The sequence below is a fragment of the Sus scrofa genome, chromosome 1 (genome assembly GCF_000003025.6).
Source record: "Sus scrofa isolate TJ Tabasco breed Duroc chromosome 1, Sscrofa11.1, whole genome shotgun sequence".
Lineage (NCBI taxonomy): Eukaryota > Metazoa > Chordata > Mammalia > Artiodactyla > Suidae > Sus > Sus scrofa.
The window spans coordinates 189,891,175-189,904,353 of NC_010443.5; the positions used below are offsets into that span (position 1 = coordinate 189,891,175).

Below are 13,179 nucleotides of genomic sequence, written 5' to 3' on the forward strand. Positions count from 1 at the left end.
AGCCAAGTGTGAGCAGGGGTGGGGGTGGGGGCTTCTCTTCTGCTTCACATCCAACACCACACTATTGGGCAGGGGGATGTCAGTTCCCAAGCTCCTGGAGCAGACCCTCTAAGGGCTGGGTCTAAGCTGACTCTGTTTCTTCTAAGTGTGTGTTTTCCCTATACCAGCGCTATACTTTTGCCCCAAAGGAGAGCAGTGCTGGAACAAGAGGATACAGAGCAGACATTCAGCGTGGGTCTGGGCATGGGCTGTGATAGCTCTGGACACATTCAGAATCCAGGACCACTTGTGAGGTGTTGCCTCAGTAAGCTCCAGTAATGAGTGCCTCTGCCCCATTAGGATGCTCTTCTGAGCTACCTTTGTGTCCTTCACAGCTGAGAATTCTTCTTGATCACTATATCCCTTGCCCTAGTGTAGAACTGCATCACAGAATAGGGAGGGTGGTATGGGTGCACAGCAAGGATGTGGGCGCTTAGCACATGCCTGGCTGCAGGCTGTGGCGGTCCCAGCTGGAGGCAGAGCCCAGGACCACTTTTGATGCACTTCCTTCATAAGCCCAGTAATGACTACTCCTGCCCTGTTCAGATGTCTCCTCAGCCCTAAGCTGGCACGGTCCCTCACAACTGAGCACCGTCCTTGGCTGTGGCAGTCCTTGGCCTAATGTGGAGTTGTGTTTTGAAGCAAGTAGCGCCTGAGCAGGCATGTGGCTCAGGTTAAGGTTCACAACTGGCTAGTTGTGGGGAATAGGCTAGAGTCCAATGCAATTTCAATTTGCTTTCTCTGCCTTGTTTCAAGTTTAAGCATATATTCACACTTTGCATGAGTAGAATATAGGTTTCTTACAGCCCTGCCCTTAGGCCCCTAGATTTCTACCCAGCTAAGGAGACCTTTTTCTCCAGTGTTGGACCCCAGGGCTGGGGCACTCAGTATGTGGGCTCAATTCTCTTATTCACCAGGGAGGGTTCCTTCTCTTCTGTGTCTCCTTCCAGGGGTACAGGTCCCAACCTGATTGTTTCTCTTCCCTTCATACCTGAGTCTGTGCACATTGTAAGGGCCTTAGTTGTACAAGAGTCTTTCTGCCATTCACCTGTTTTCAGTGAGAATTGTTCCCAGATGGAGATATCTTTAGCAGGGGTGCTGAATTCCATAGCCTCCTACTTGACCATCTTGATCACAGTCTGCTTCTTTTTTAACTTTTGTATTTCTTACTGTGGTCTTTTCTTTCCACTTAGAAGAATCCCTTGTAAATGTTTCTTCTAGAGCTTGTTTATAAGCTAATCTCTTTAGCTTTTGCGTGTGTGTGTCTGTCAAACTGTTTTTCCTTAAATCTGAATCATAGCCTTGCCAGGTAGAGTATTGTTGAGTGTAGAGGTTTTTTCCCTTTCATCACTTTATATATATATTATGCCACTCCCTCTGGACTGCAAAATTTTTTCTAAAACATTATCTGTAAAGTCTTGTGGGAGTTCCCTTATCTATAATTAGTTACTTTTCTGTTGCTGTTTTTAATATTCTCTTTTTATCTTTATTTTTTGCCCTTTTAATTACAGTGTGTCTTGATATGGACCTTTTGGTTCGAACTTGTTTGGAACTCCACACCCTCTCCAGCATTTGTTACTTGTAGACTTCTTAATCATGGCCATTCTGACCAATATGAAGTGGTTCCTCATTGTAGTTTTGATTTGCATTTCTGTAATAATTAAGCATTTTTCATATGCTTACTGGCCATCTGTATATCTTCTTTGGAGAAATGTCTCTTTAGGTCTTCTGTCCATTTTGGGACTTCTGCCCATTGGTTTTTTTGGTGGTGGTTGTTCTTGTTTAATTGTATGAGTTCTTTGTATATTTTGGAATTTAAGCCCTTTGTTGGTTTTGTCATTTGCAGTGATTTTCTCCCATTCCATAAGTTGTCTTTTTTTTTTTTCTTTTTATTGTTTCCTTTGTTGTGCAAATGCTTGTAAGTTTGATTACATCTCATTTGTTTACTCTTGTTTTTATTTTTATTGCCTTGGGAAACTGACCTAAGAAAACATTTGTGGAGTTCCCATCGTGGCGCAGTGGTTAATGAATCCGACTAGGAACCGTGAGGTTGCGGGTTCAGTCCCTGCCCTTGCTCAGTGGGTTAACGATCCAGCGTTGCCGTGAGCTGTGGTGTAGGTTGCAGACACGGCTCGGATCCTGCGTTGCTGTGGCTCTGGCATAGGCTGGCAGCTAAAGCTCCGATTAGACCCCTAGCCTGGGAACCTCCATATGCTGCGGGAGCGGCCCAAGAAATAGCAAAAAAAAAAAAAAAAAAAAAAAAAAAAAAAAGACAAAGAAAACATTTGTACAGTTGATGTCAGAGAATGTTTTGCCTGTTCTCTTCTAGGAGTTTTATGGTGTCATGTCTTATGTTTAAGTCTTTAAGCCATTAGGAGTTTATTTTTGTGCATGGTGTAAGGATGTATTCTAGTTTCATTGATTTACTTGCAGCTGTCTACTTTTCTGAGCATCATTTGGTAAAGAGACTATCTTTTCCCCATTTTATATTCTTCTCTGCTTTAAGATTAATTGACTGTTGGTGTCTGGGTTTGTTTCTCGGCTCCCTATTCTGTTCCATTAATCTGTATTTTGTACCAGTACCACACTGTCTTTATTACTGTAGTTTTGCAATATTGTCTGAAGTCCGGGAGAGTTATGGCTCCTGCTGTTTTTTTTTCCCCATAAGGATTGCTTTGGCAAAACTGGTCCTATATAAATTTTTGGATTATTTGATATAGGTCTTTGAATAATGTCATGGGTAATATGATAGGGATTGCATTAAATCTGTAGATTGCTTTGGGTAGTATGGCCATTTTAATAATATTAATTCTTCCAATCCAGAAGCATGGGATATTTTTCTATTTCTTTGAATCCTCTTTAATTTCCTAGGTATTCTGCCTACTCTCATCACTTTTATTCAACATCATATTAGAAGTCCTAGCCATAGCAATCGGGCAAAAAAAAAAAAAGGAATAAAAGGTATCCAAATTGGAAGAAAAGTAAAATTGTCACTATATTCAGATGACATGATACTATATGTAGAAAACCCTAAGGACTTCATACAAAAATTACTTGATCAATGAATTCAGCAAAGTACCAGGATTCAAGATTAACATTCTGAAATTGGTTGCATTTCTGTATACTAACAATGAAATATTAGAAAGGAAAATAGAAACAGTACCTTTAAAAATTGCTTGTTTTTCTTTTTCCTGTTCAGCTTGGGTGATTTCCATTACTCTTTCTTCCAGTTTGCTGATTAATTCCTCTTTTTCATATAATCTACTATTGATTCCTTCTAGTGTATTTTTTTACTTCAATTAGTATTTTCTTCAGCTCTGTTTAGTTCTTCTTTATATTTTTAAATTCTTTGTTGGACTTTTCACTATTTTCATCCATTTTCCCCTTCAGGTTATTGAGCATCTTAATGATCATTAACTTTAACTCTATTGGGTAAATTACTGTTCTCCACTCTGTACAGTTCTTCTGAGATTTATCTTTTTCCTTCTTTTGGAACATATTCTTCTGTCGTCTCATTTTGCCTGATTCTTTGTTTTTATGTATTCAGTAGGTTGGTTATGTTTCCTGATCTTGGTGAAGTGGTTTAATGTAAGTGACGTCATATGAGGCTTAGCAGCACACTCCCTCTGGTCACTAGAGCTCTGTTCTCTAGGTCTTCCCTCATACATGGGCTGTGCAGCTCTTCTGTTGAGAAGGAGTTGACCACTCTGGGTGCACTGATAGACAAGGCTTGCCCTTGCCTGGTTGGCTGCCTGTCCCTGCCTATATGAGGGCTGCCAGTTGCTTGTGGGAATGGCCACATTGTAGCACAGCTGGCTGTAATGCCAGAGCTTTGCTACCCCACTGCTGGGCATGGGTCGGTCCTCAGGTGCCTGTCTCCAGGGCCCTGGGGGTCCTGCAGCTGTTGCTTTGCCTGCTGGTGGGCAGGGCTGTTTCCTGACATGGTTGGCTTGCTTTATTTATTAATGAACAGTGAGATCAGTTGATTTCTAATGTTCCCTTCCAGTTTTAGAATTCTGTGTTACTTCCTTTACTGTATTGTCTATGCCATCTTTATTCACTATTCCTCTCACTTTATAAAACATTTAAAATTTATTTTTAGTAATCACATGTAGGACTAATCTTAAGTGTATCTTTAAGGATGGATCCCCTTAGTATTTATTTTATATCATTTCAAATAAAATTATCCTACTCTTAGTTCCATAAAACATTAGTTTTTACAAATGGAGGCCAATTAGGAACAAAATATAACCTGAATAATCTTAGTTTGTAATTTGTTTCATTTTTACATTTTGCTGACTCATAGTGGTAGGTCCACCTCAATGCATGATCCAGAGATAAGAATATTATCTGGTTTATTTTATGAACTTTGGAATGACAATGACAGGTGAAATAATTTTTCTCCCAAAAGATATAATTCCAGAAAACAATAGGGCTTTTATCTTTCTTTAATTTTTAAAAGTAATGAAATAAGAAATCTAGGTATTTCATTATAAAGAAGTTTTATAATGTAGTTAAAGCAGGTTCTGTAAAATTAAACTTTAAAAACTTGTGATTTTCAGAACAAGTCACATGTAACTGATTAAAATGTGTTTTTATTTAAAATATTGTACCAGCATGTGCAGGGTCATAACGCATTGGTAAAAAATGTAGTTTGGAAGCAAATCAGAATACTGAAAATAATGCTATAATTTTTTAAATAAGAGGAAAATATTTTCTTTACACATGAAATTTGTGGTCCAAATGGTATTTAACCCACTGACTGACTAGTCTATTAAGGCATTCTATTCCAGAAAAACTTCATTTTTGGTAAAATTGGTTACATTACCACATTACTTATGATAATGGGCATAGATTTTTTTTTTTTTTTCCTCAAAGTGATGCTGTGGTTTTGCTTTTGGAAGAGAGTGCAAGCTTTGTGTGGGCTTAAGTATTAAAAATGTTTTTTAAAAACTTGAAATTGTTATGCATTAAACCAGAATTCTTGGCGCTTGTTCAGATTTTACTGCTTATAGTCACTGGTCCCTTGAGTAGATACTTTATGAACCTGTTTTTACTTGCTGGAAAATAGAATTTTCCATAATTAAGAAAAAACATCAGTTATTTTATCCACTTGACTTTGTCTTTGCTTGTTATTGTTTGCTTTAGAGATTTATCTGAATTATCGACATGATTCAGATTCCAGCCTATGAAATAGAGCTTTTGAGAAGGTGCTTTGAATGGAAAAATAAATATCTTACAAAATATCTAGCTTTGGGTGTGCCTAGTTCTGTTTGAATTTCTTGTTTTTCTTTGCATTTATAACTATACTCCATTATATATATCTTTGAGTATAAAAATGGGTTAACACATTGAGGGTTCAGCTTAAAAGCAGAGGGTGAAAAAATCTCAAAAGAGTTTCCAAATATACTTATTTAAGAAAATACAGATATTTTTATTTTAAATAATGTCATTTTACACTGTACATTTGCCCGGCTCTGTTATTATTGTAGACATCTAATTTCCAGGAAACCGTCCTCTCTTCCTCAGTGACTGATGTACACAGCCTGTCTTCCATTCAGTCCTCTGCCATATTGCTCCACAGCTTCATAATTTGGTGATGACTCTTTTCATTTCCCGTGTTTTCACTTGACATCTATTTTCATTTTTTACTTGACATCTATTTCATTCTTTCGATCTTTAAAAGAATCTTGATTTAATTTAAAAGACTATACTCTCTACTTATAAGTTAGAATGATATTTTTAAAAGTGATGGCTGTTTAGCGAGTAGATATTTATCTTGCTACCAAGAAACTTATCTAACAAGTGGTATATAACGTTTATAAAAGGCCATGGTATTTACAAGAGAAGTAGAGATGAAGTGCTATGGAAATTCAGATGAGGAAAGAAGTAATTCTACCTGGGCAGTCCAGAGGAAGTTCATTTAAAAATGTTAAATATTTTAAACAAAGAGAAGTACAGAGAATAATCTAATTTATAAATATTATAATTCTGCCATTCAGAATTAACAAATATTGTTTTCAAAAGTCTAAAGTAACACCTTTCCTCCTGAACAAAACAGAGAACTTAAAATGCTTTAACATTAGACTTCCTCTTCTATTCTTCTTCTTCTTTTTTTTTTTTTTTTTTTTTTTTTTTAAATAGGGCCACACATTCTAGCATATGGAAGTTCCCAGGCAAAGGGTCAAATCAGAGCTGTAGCTGCTGGCCTACACCATAGCTATGGCAACACCAGAGTGGAGCTGCATCTTTGACCTATAGCACAGCTCATGGCAATGCTGAATCCTTAACCAAATGAGCAAGGCCAGGGATTGAACCCCCATCCTCATGGATACTAGTCAGTCTGTTACTGCCGAGTCACCTTGGGAACTCCTTCTATTATTCCTGATACTTTTGTTACCATTTTGTTGTGGTTGTGGTAGTGTTTTGGTTCATCTTTGCTTCTTGTACCTTGCTCTTCTCATTGGGATTTAATTTCCATCTTGGTGAGCTATCTTCTTTAGTGACTCACATTTTCTCTTTTTTTAAGCCCTGCTAAATTCTTTGTATTTTCCTCATGTGTCTTCTGATTTACTCAGTTTCTCTCTATCTATGGATAATCAACTGCTTAACCTGTTTGTTGAGGTTTTTGTTCTGGTTGTCACCGTTGGATTTTTTTAAAGAAATGTCTGTTATTTTTGTATTTTTCTTATTTATGACATCTATTTCTTCATCTTTTTTAACATGAAATAGACTTCTTTTAATATTTCTTTCAGATTCTCTTATTTCTGGTTCTGAGTGTTAGTTCTGCCATTGTATCTTCTGACTTTTTGTAAGTGAGGGTCATTTTTTAAAAAAACTATGATCCTTTTTAATGGGAGTTGCTTTCCCATGAGTCTTGTTGGATTGTGAAAGCAAACTGATGTAGAGATTCTGACAAGGTCCCATTGGTTTCACTGAGTCTACACCAATTGTTATTCTTAATTTCCTGGGGGTGGAGTAGGCTTGAATATTATGATTTCTTATATATGATTTCTTTTCTACCAATATCTCCAGACGTTCTTATGACTGTCCTCAGACCAGTGAGCAAAATTTTCCTGCAAGTTGCTTTACGAATAGGATAGACATCATTTTGTCGTTCCAGGTTATATGCAGAGAGCCAATTCTAGTTCCAGCTTCCTACCTTTGAGGGGACTACAGCCTGTCTTCTGTTCCTGTATGGGTGTTGCATCACGGGTACCCAGCACTTTTCCACATTTCAGCCTCTGCTTATGCTCTGATTTTGCATTCCCCTATAATTTTTGGCACTTGAGAGTTTTCTGGCTTTTAAACTTAGTTGTTCAATTATTTTTGTCTGTTATATATATAATATATAGAACATTTCTGTCTTACATAGGGAACCTTCTCATGTCTGTATTCAGAATTGAGGAGTTGACATTTTAACGATGGGTTTGGAAGACCAGCAGTGGTGAGGGCATTCCAAGATAAGGAAGTACACTGTGTGGAGAAAAGGGAACCCTCCTACGCTGCTGGCAAGAATGTAAGCTGGTACAACCACCATGGAGAACAGTATAGGGGTTCCTTAAAAAACTAAATATAGAACTACCAAATGACCTAGCAACCTTGCTCTTGGGCTAATATCTGGAGAAACCATAATTCAAAAAGATACATGCCCCAATATAATTTTTTTCTACTATTGTATTAGGGAAATAACAATTAAAAAAAAAAAGAAAAAAATCTGTAAGCAGTATAAAATAAATAAATAAATTTTCCATAAAAAAAAGATACATGCACCCAGTGTTCCTTGCAGCACTATTTACAATAGCCACGACATGGAAGCAACCTAAATGTCCATCAACAGATAAATGGATAAAGAAGATACAGTGTCTATATACAGTGGAATAGTACTCAGCTGTAAAAGGCACAAAAATAAATGCGCAGCAACATAGATAGACCTAGAAATTATTACACTAAGTGAAGTAAATCAGACAGAGAAAGGCAAATATGAGATCACTGATATGTGGAATCTAGAACTTGTAAAACAGAAACAGACTTAAAGATTTCGAAGTTCCTGTAGTGGCTCAGTGGTTAACAAATCCGACTAGGAACCATGAGGTTGTGGGTTCGATCCAGGCCTCGCTCAGTGGGTTAAGGATCTGGCTTTGCCATGAGCTGTGGTGTAGGTTGCAGATGTGGCTTGGATCCTGAGTTTCTATGGCTCTGGCGTAGGCTGGAGGCTACAGCTCCGATTAGACGCCTAGCCTGGGAACCTCTATATGCTGTGGGTGCAGCCCTAGAAAAGAAAAAACAAAAAAAGAAAGAAAAAGAAAAAGATTTCGAAAACAAATTTACGTTTACTAGAGGGGAAACATGCGGGAAGGAGGGGTAAGGTAGGAGGTTGGAATTGATATATACACATTACTATACATAAAACAGATGGGTAACAAGGACCTACTGTATAGCACAGGGAAATTTACTTAGTACTGTGAAATAACCTATATGAGAAAAGAATCTGAAAAGGAATGGATATGTGTATATGTATAGCTTACTTTGTTGTCTGCCTGAAATTAACACAACTTTTAAAGTCAACTATATTCCAATAAAATTAAAAAAAATAAATAAGTAAAATAAAATAAAACAGAAAAAAACCCATCCTGAACAAAGGTATGGAGTGAGTAGTTATGAGGTCTCATAGGGAATATCTGAAAACCTCATGGTTGACTTTGGCTTCAGTTCAGGGTTCATGGAGATGATTAATGGGAAATATGTTTGGAAAGGTAGGTTGGAATCAAGTACAGTAGGCCTTGAATGGTACGCTAAGGAATTTTCACTTTATTCTACATAGAGCCGGGAGCCAATGAATGTCTATTTGTATGAGAGTGGTGCAGAGCTTTGCCCTAGGAAGATTATTTGGTAATTTGAATAGGTTGGAATGGAGAGAATATCATGGAAATAGGGATCTCAGTTCAGAGACTGTTAACAGTTGTCCATTAAAGAAGCAATAAAGTGCTGGAGTTCCCATCGTGGCTGAGTGGTTAATGAATCCGACTAGGAACCATGAGGTTGCGGGTTTGATCCCTGGCCTTGCTCAGTGGGTTAAGGATCCAGCGTTGCCGTGAGCTGTGGTGTAGGTTGCAGACGTGGCTTGGATCTGGCATTGCTGTGGCTGTGGCGTAGGCCGGTGGCTATAGCTCCGATCCGACCTCTAGCCTGGGAACCTCCATATGCTGCAGGAGCGGCCCAAGAAATGGCGAAAAAGACAAAAAAAAAAAAAAAAAAAAAGAAGAAGAAGCAATAAAGAGCTGAAATTAGGTGATAATAGTGGCAGTGAAGATGATATGAGAGGTAAATAGATGTTTGCAGAGAAATAGTATGATGTAGATTTCTCATTGGTATGAAGGAGAAAGAGGATTCCAAATTGACTTTGGGTATATGTCAGAACTATTAACAGAAGAGACACTGAGGGATAGCTTTATCAAGGAAGATGAGATCAGTTATGAATACAGTTGTAGTGCCAGTGGGACACCCAGGGACAGAGGGCTACCCAAACAGAAAGAAAGGTGATAGGGTAAAAGATAGAATGATAGGGTTTAGTAGAACAGAAGTGGTGAATGAAGCCATACATTTCAGAGATGGAGTCAAGAATAGGAGGAGAAGTTAAGTCAAAAAGTAAGCTAGTAAATTAGGAAGGAGGTGGAAGAAGAGAAATTTTGAGAATCTTGTCAAAACAGTAGGAGTGTCGCCCAAATTATAGGCCTTCTTATAGAAGCCAGAGGCTAAGAGCATTTCAGAGCTGGAAGCTATCCTGATTTAGAGTAGAGGAAAATGTTGAGGAGGACCAGACCAAAGAAATGGTCAGTTCATAGGGGTGGGAGTTAAAATACAGGATATGATGAATAAGAGAAAAGAAAGGTTAGTGAGAATGGAAATAATGCAGTTTAACTTTTGGAACAAAATGTACAAGGATATGCATAGGACTTATGAAATAGAGATCTGCACACATATATGCATATATAAATGTATTATATATTGTAAAGTATGTATGTAAGTTTTTCTCATTTGTCTTTTAAAATGTAAGTATTGGCATGCTTGGGTTACTCACCTTTTGGATCTAAGCTTAACTATTTCCTTGGAAAGGCCTTTTCTGAACTTGTTCATGTTGACTTCCCTTTTTATCCACACCTGTAGAGCTCAGAGTTTCTTTTTCATGGTATTTATTGCTTAACATCTTTTTTTTTTTTTTTTTTTTCTGAATTACAGATTCCATGAGATCATGGAGTTTTTGTTATCTGTTTTATTCTCAGAGTTGCCTCAATATCTGGCAAATAGTAGATACTCAGCAATTTTTTAAAAAAAATTTTAAAGAATGAATGAGCTGCATACATATGAATTTCTGCATTTTACCTGTCCCACGCTTGGGGGAAAATTACTCATCCTGACTTTGTAAAGATGTGATAAAACTTTTAGCACACACCTGTCACTACCATAGTACAAAATACATTTGACAAACCAGAATGGGCACTGGATTTTTTAGTAGCTCTATTAAAGAAATTCAGAAACTGCAATATTTTTTTTTATAATATCTATTTTAGTTCAACCACAAAAGTGGCGCTTGTTCTTCATGGGGATATACAAAATCTATATATTATTTGTTATTTTTATATGACTGATATGATTTGTTATTTTTATATTTTTCATGAACCTTTACTTTCTCTTCTTTCCCCTGGTTATTATTTTATATCAATTCATAGGAATGAGTATCATAATGTTTTAAGAATCAATATGTAAACTCATTATTTGTACCATTTTTCTGCTTAATCTAAGGACATAAGAACAATACTGAAATTAACCAAACATTATAATAATTGCTGCTGAGATAAACATCTTCTGATTTTGAGAAGCATATTTGAGATTTATCAAAAATCATTTGCTCTATTGGCTATTGTTTATTATCTATTTTCATGGCTCTTTTAATTTTATCACATAGCACTTGATTGCCAAGATATTCTCCTGTATTTATTTGTCCTATATAGATGGAATCTGGCCTTAAAGGTCCATTAGGGAGTTCCCGTCGTGGCTCAGTGGTTAACGAATCCGACTGGGAACTATGAGGTTGCAGGTTTGACCCTGGCCTTGCTCAGTGGGTTAAGGATCCGGTGTTGCCGTGAGCTGTGGTGTAGGTTGCAGATGCGGCTCGGATCTTGCGTTGCTGTGGCCCTGGTGTAGGCTGGCAGCTACAGCTCTGATTAGACCCCTAGCCTGGGAACCTCCATATGCTATGGGAGCGGCCCTAGAAAAGGCAAAAAGACCAAAAAAAAAAAAAAAAGTCCATTAGGTGAGCTATCCAGAACTATCAACAGTATTGTTCATAGAATATGTTATATTTAAGTAGCTATTTCTTGTGTGTGTTTAGTAGTTCATATTCAAATCAAGGAAGTATTCCTTGTAGTTACGTTAACTTTCACTAGGAGCTACCTTGACCTAAATACCCAGTGTGTTCTTTGATAGCAATAAATTGTACAGTTGACTATAGTTATAATTTAGAAAGACTTATCTGAGCAATCTGTAATCATCTCTTACTTGGGCATCACCCAGCTTTAATTTCCAAATCTGTGCTTTCATATTCAGATGGTGTACATGTCTGGAATGATTGGTCACTTTATATCAAGTGTATTTGAAATCAGCTTTAATAAGTAGTTTATTCAAGTTGCATTCTCATGTACTAGCTAGGTAATAAAGTGAAGAGTAGCATCATAACTGTTTGTGGAAGTTTGTTATATTTTTGGTTGGAGTTCTTTAAGCCATGTGTGTTTATGACCAAGCCACCCTCAGAAGTAGGGTGTCAGTTATTCTGACTTGTATTGCTTTCCCCATTTATCTTAGCATATATGGTCACCAATTTCCCTCTGTAAGCAGTTTGTTATCCTGACATTGTCATTGGATTAGGGTACCTGAGCACTAACTTAAGTTTTCAGGATGTTTCTGCATTTTGGTGATAACTGTCTGAGCACATTATTGCTCTGATTGTTTTTAAATCTCAATATAGGCTTTAGGTTGTTAATGTAAATCTTTTATAGCTTTGGCTGAATTTCTTATAAGAGCTTTTGGTCTTGACAGCTGAGATCTGCTGGCTGATCTCTCTTAATAGTACTTAGATTTGAATTTTGCAGGCTGGGAAGCAGAACTACTTGGAACTGGTCTTTTAAATGCATGATGGCTTTAAATGCAGACTTTAAAAAATAGGCCACCTTGTAAAAAGAAAAGTATTAGTCTCTAGAGTTCACTCCTTTTCTTACTTTGAACCAGTCCAAGTTTATAACTCAATGGAGTTAAAAAGTTGGACTGTTTTTTTTTTTTTTTTTTAACTTTCCATCGGGCCTGGTAATTCTAGGTGGAAGAAACGAATATGAACTTTACATTTTCATTTAAATTCCAAGAGGAGTTCCCACTGTGGCACAGTGGGTTAAGGATCCAGCATTGCTGCAGCTATGGCGTAGGTTGCAGCTATGGCTCAGATTTGATCCCTAGTCTGAGAAATTGCCACCAGGGCAGCCAAAAAAAAAAAAAAAAATTTCCAAGATTCTTTGATTCTCTGGAGCCAAAGCATTTCAGAGGTTTTCATGAGGAGGTTATGACTGGAGGGGAAGCATGCTGCCTCTTGATTCTGAATGACAACCCCTGCCCTCTGCCCCTAACTGAGAACTCAAAGCATTGTTGAACAGCACTGAAATGAGCTAAGTCTAAGACTTCAGCCATATGGTCAATATAGGGCTTTTATAGGATGGGAAACAGTAAAAGAATAATCAGAACTCTCTTATGTTAACTGAGAAATTGAAGTCTTTCTGAAGCTAAGTGTAAATTATACCACCTTCTTTGGGAGTAAAGCTGCTAATGTAACAGAAGAAAATGACAGTGTAGGAAATCAAAGTTCAGGAATGAACTTTCAAGTGTGATTTTCTAACACTTAATCCTTTCTTACTCCCCTCTCAGGATCCATTCCCTCCTTTTCCTCCTCCTTCTCCAGAGTCTATTTGAAAGGGATTTTGATGGGTAATGGCAAAGGAAGGCACTTTTAGATCTAAGATAAATTAGGGCATAAGATGCCCTTTGTACAAGAATTATCTGAGACATGCTTTTGAAAACATACTTTTAAAAAAAGCT

General features: G+C 37.3%; 1 protein-coding gene across 3 annotated transcripts in view; it reads left to right on the forward strand.

Annotated features, from left to right (window-relative positions):
* MNAT1 (menage a trois homolog 1, cyclin H assembly factor (Xenopus laevis)) overlaps window positions 1-13,179 on the forward strand; it is a 217,802-nt gene that overhangs the window by 200,832 nt on the left and 3,791 nt on the right. The gene's annotated exons all lie outside the window — the stretch shown is intronic.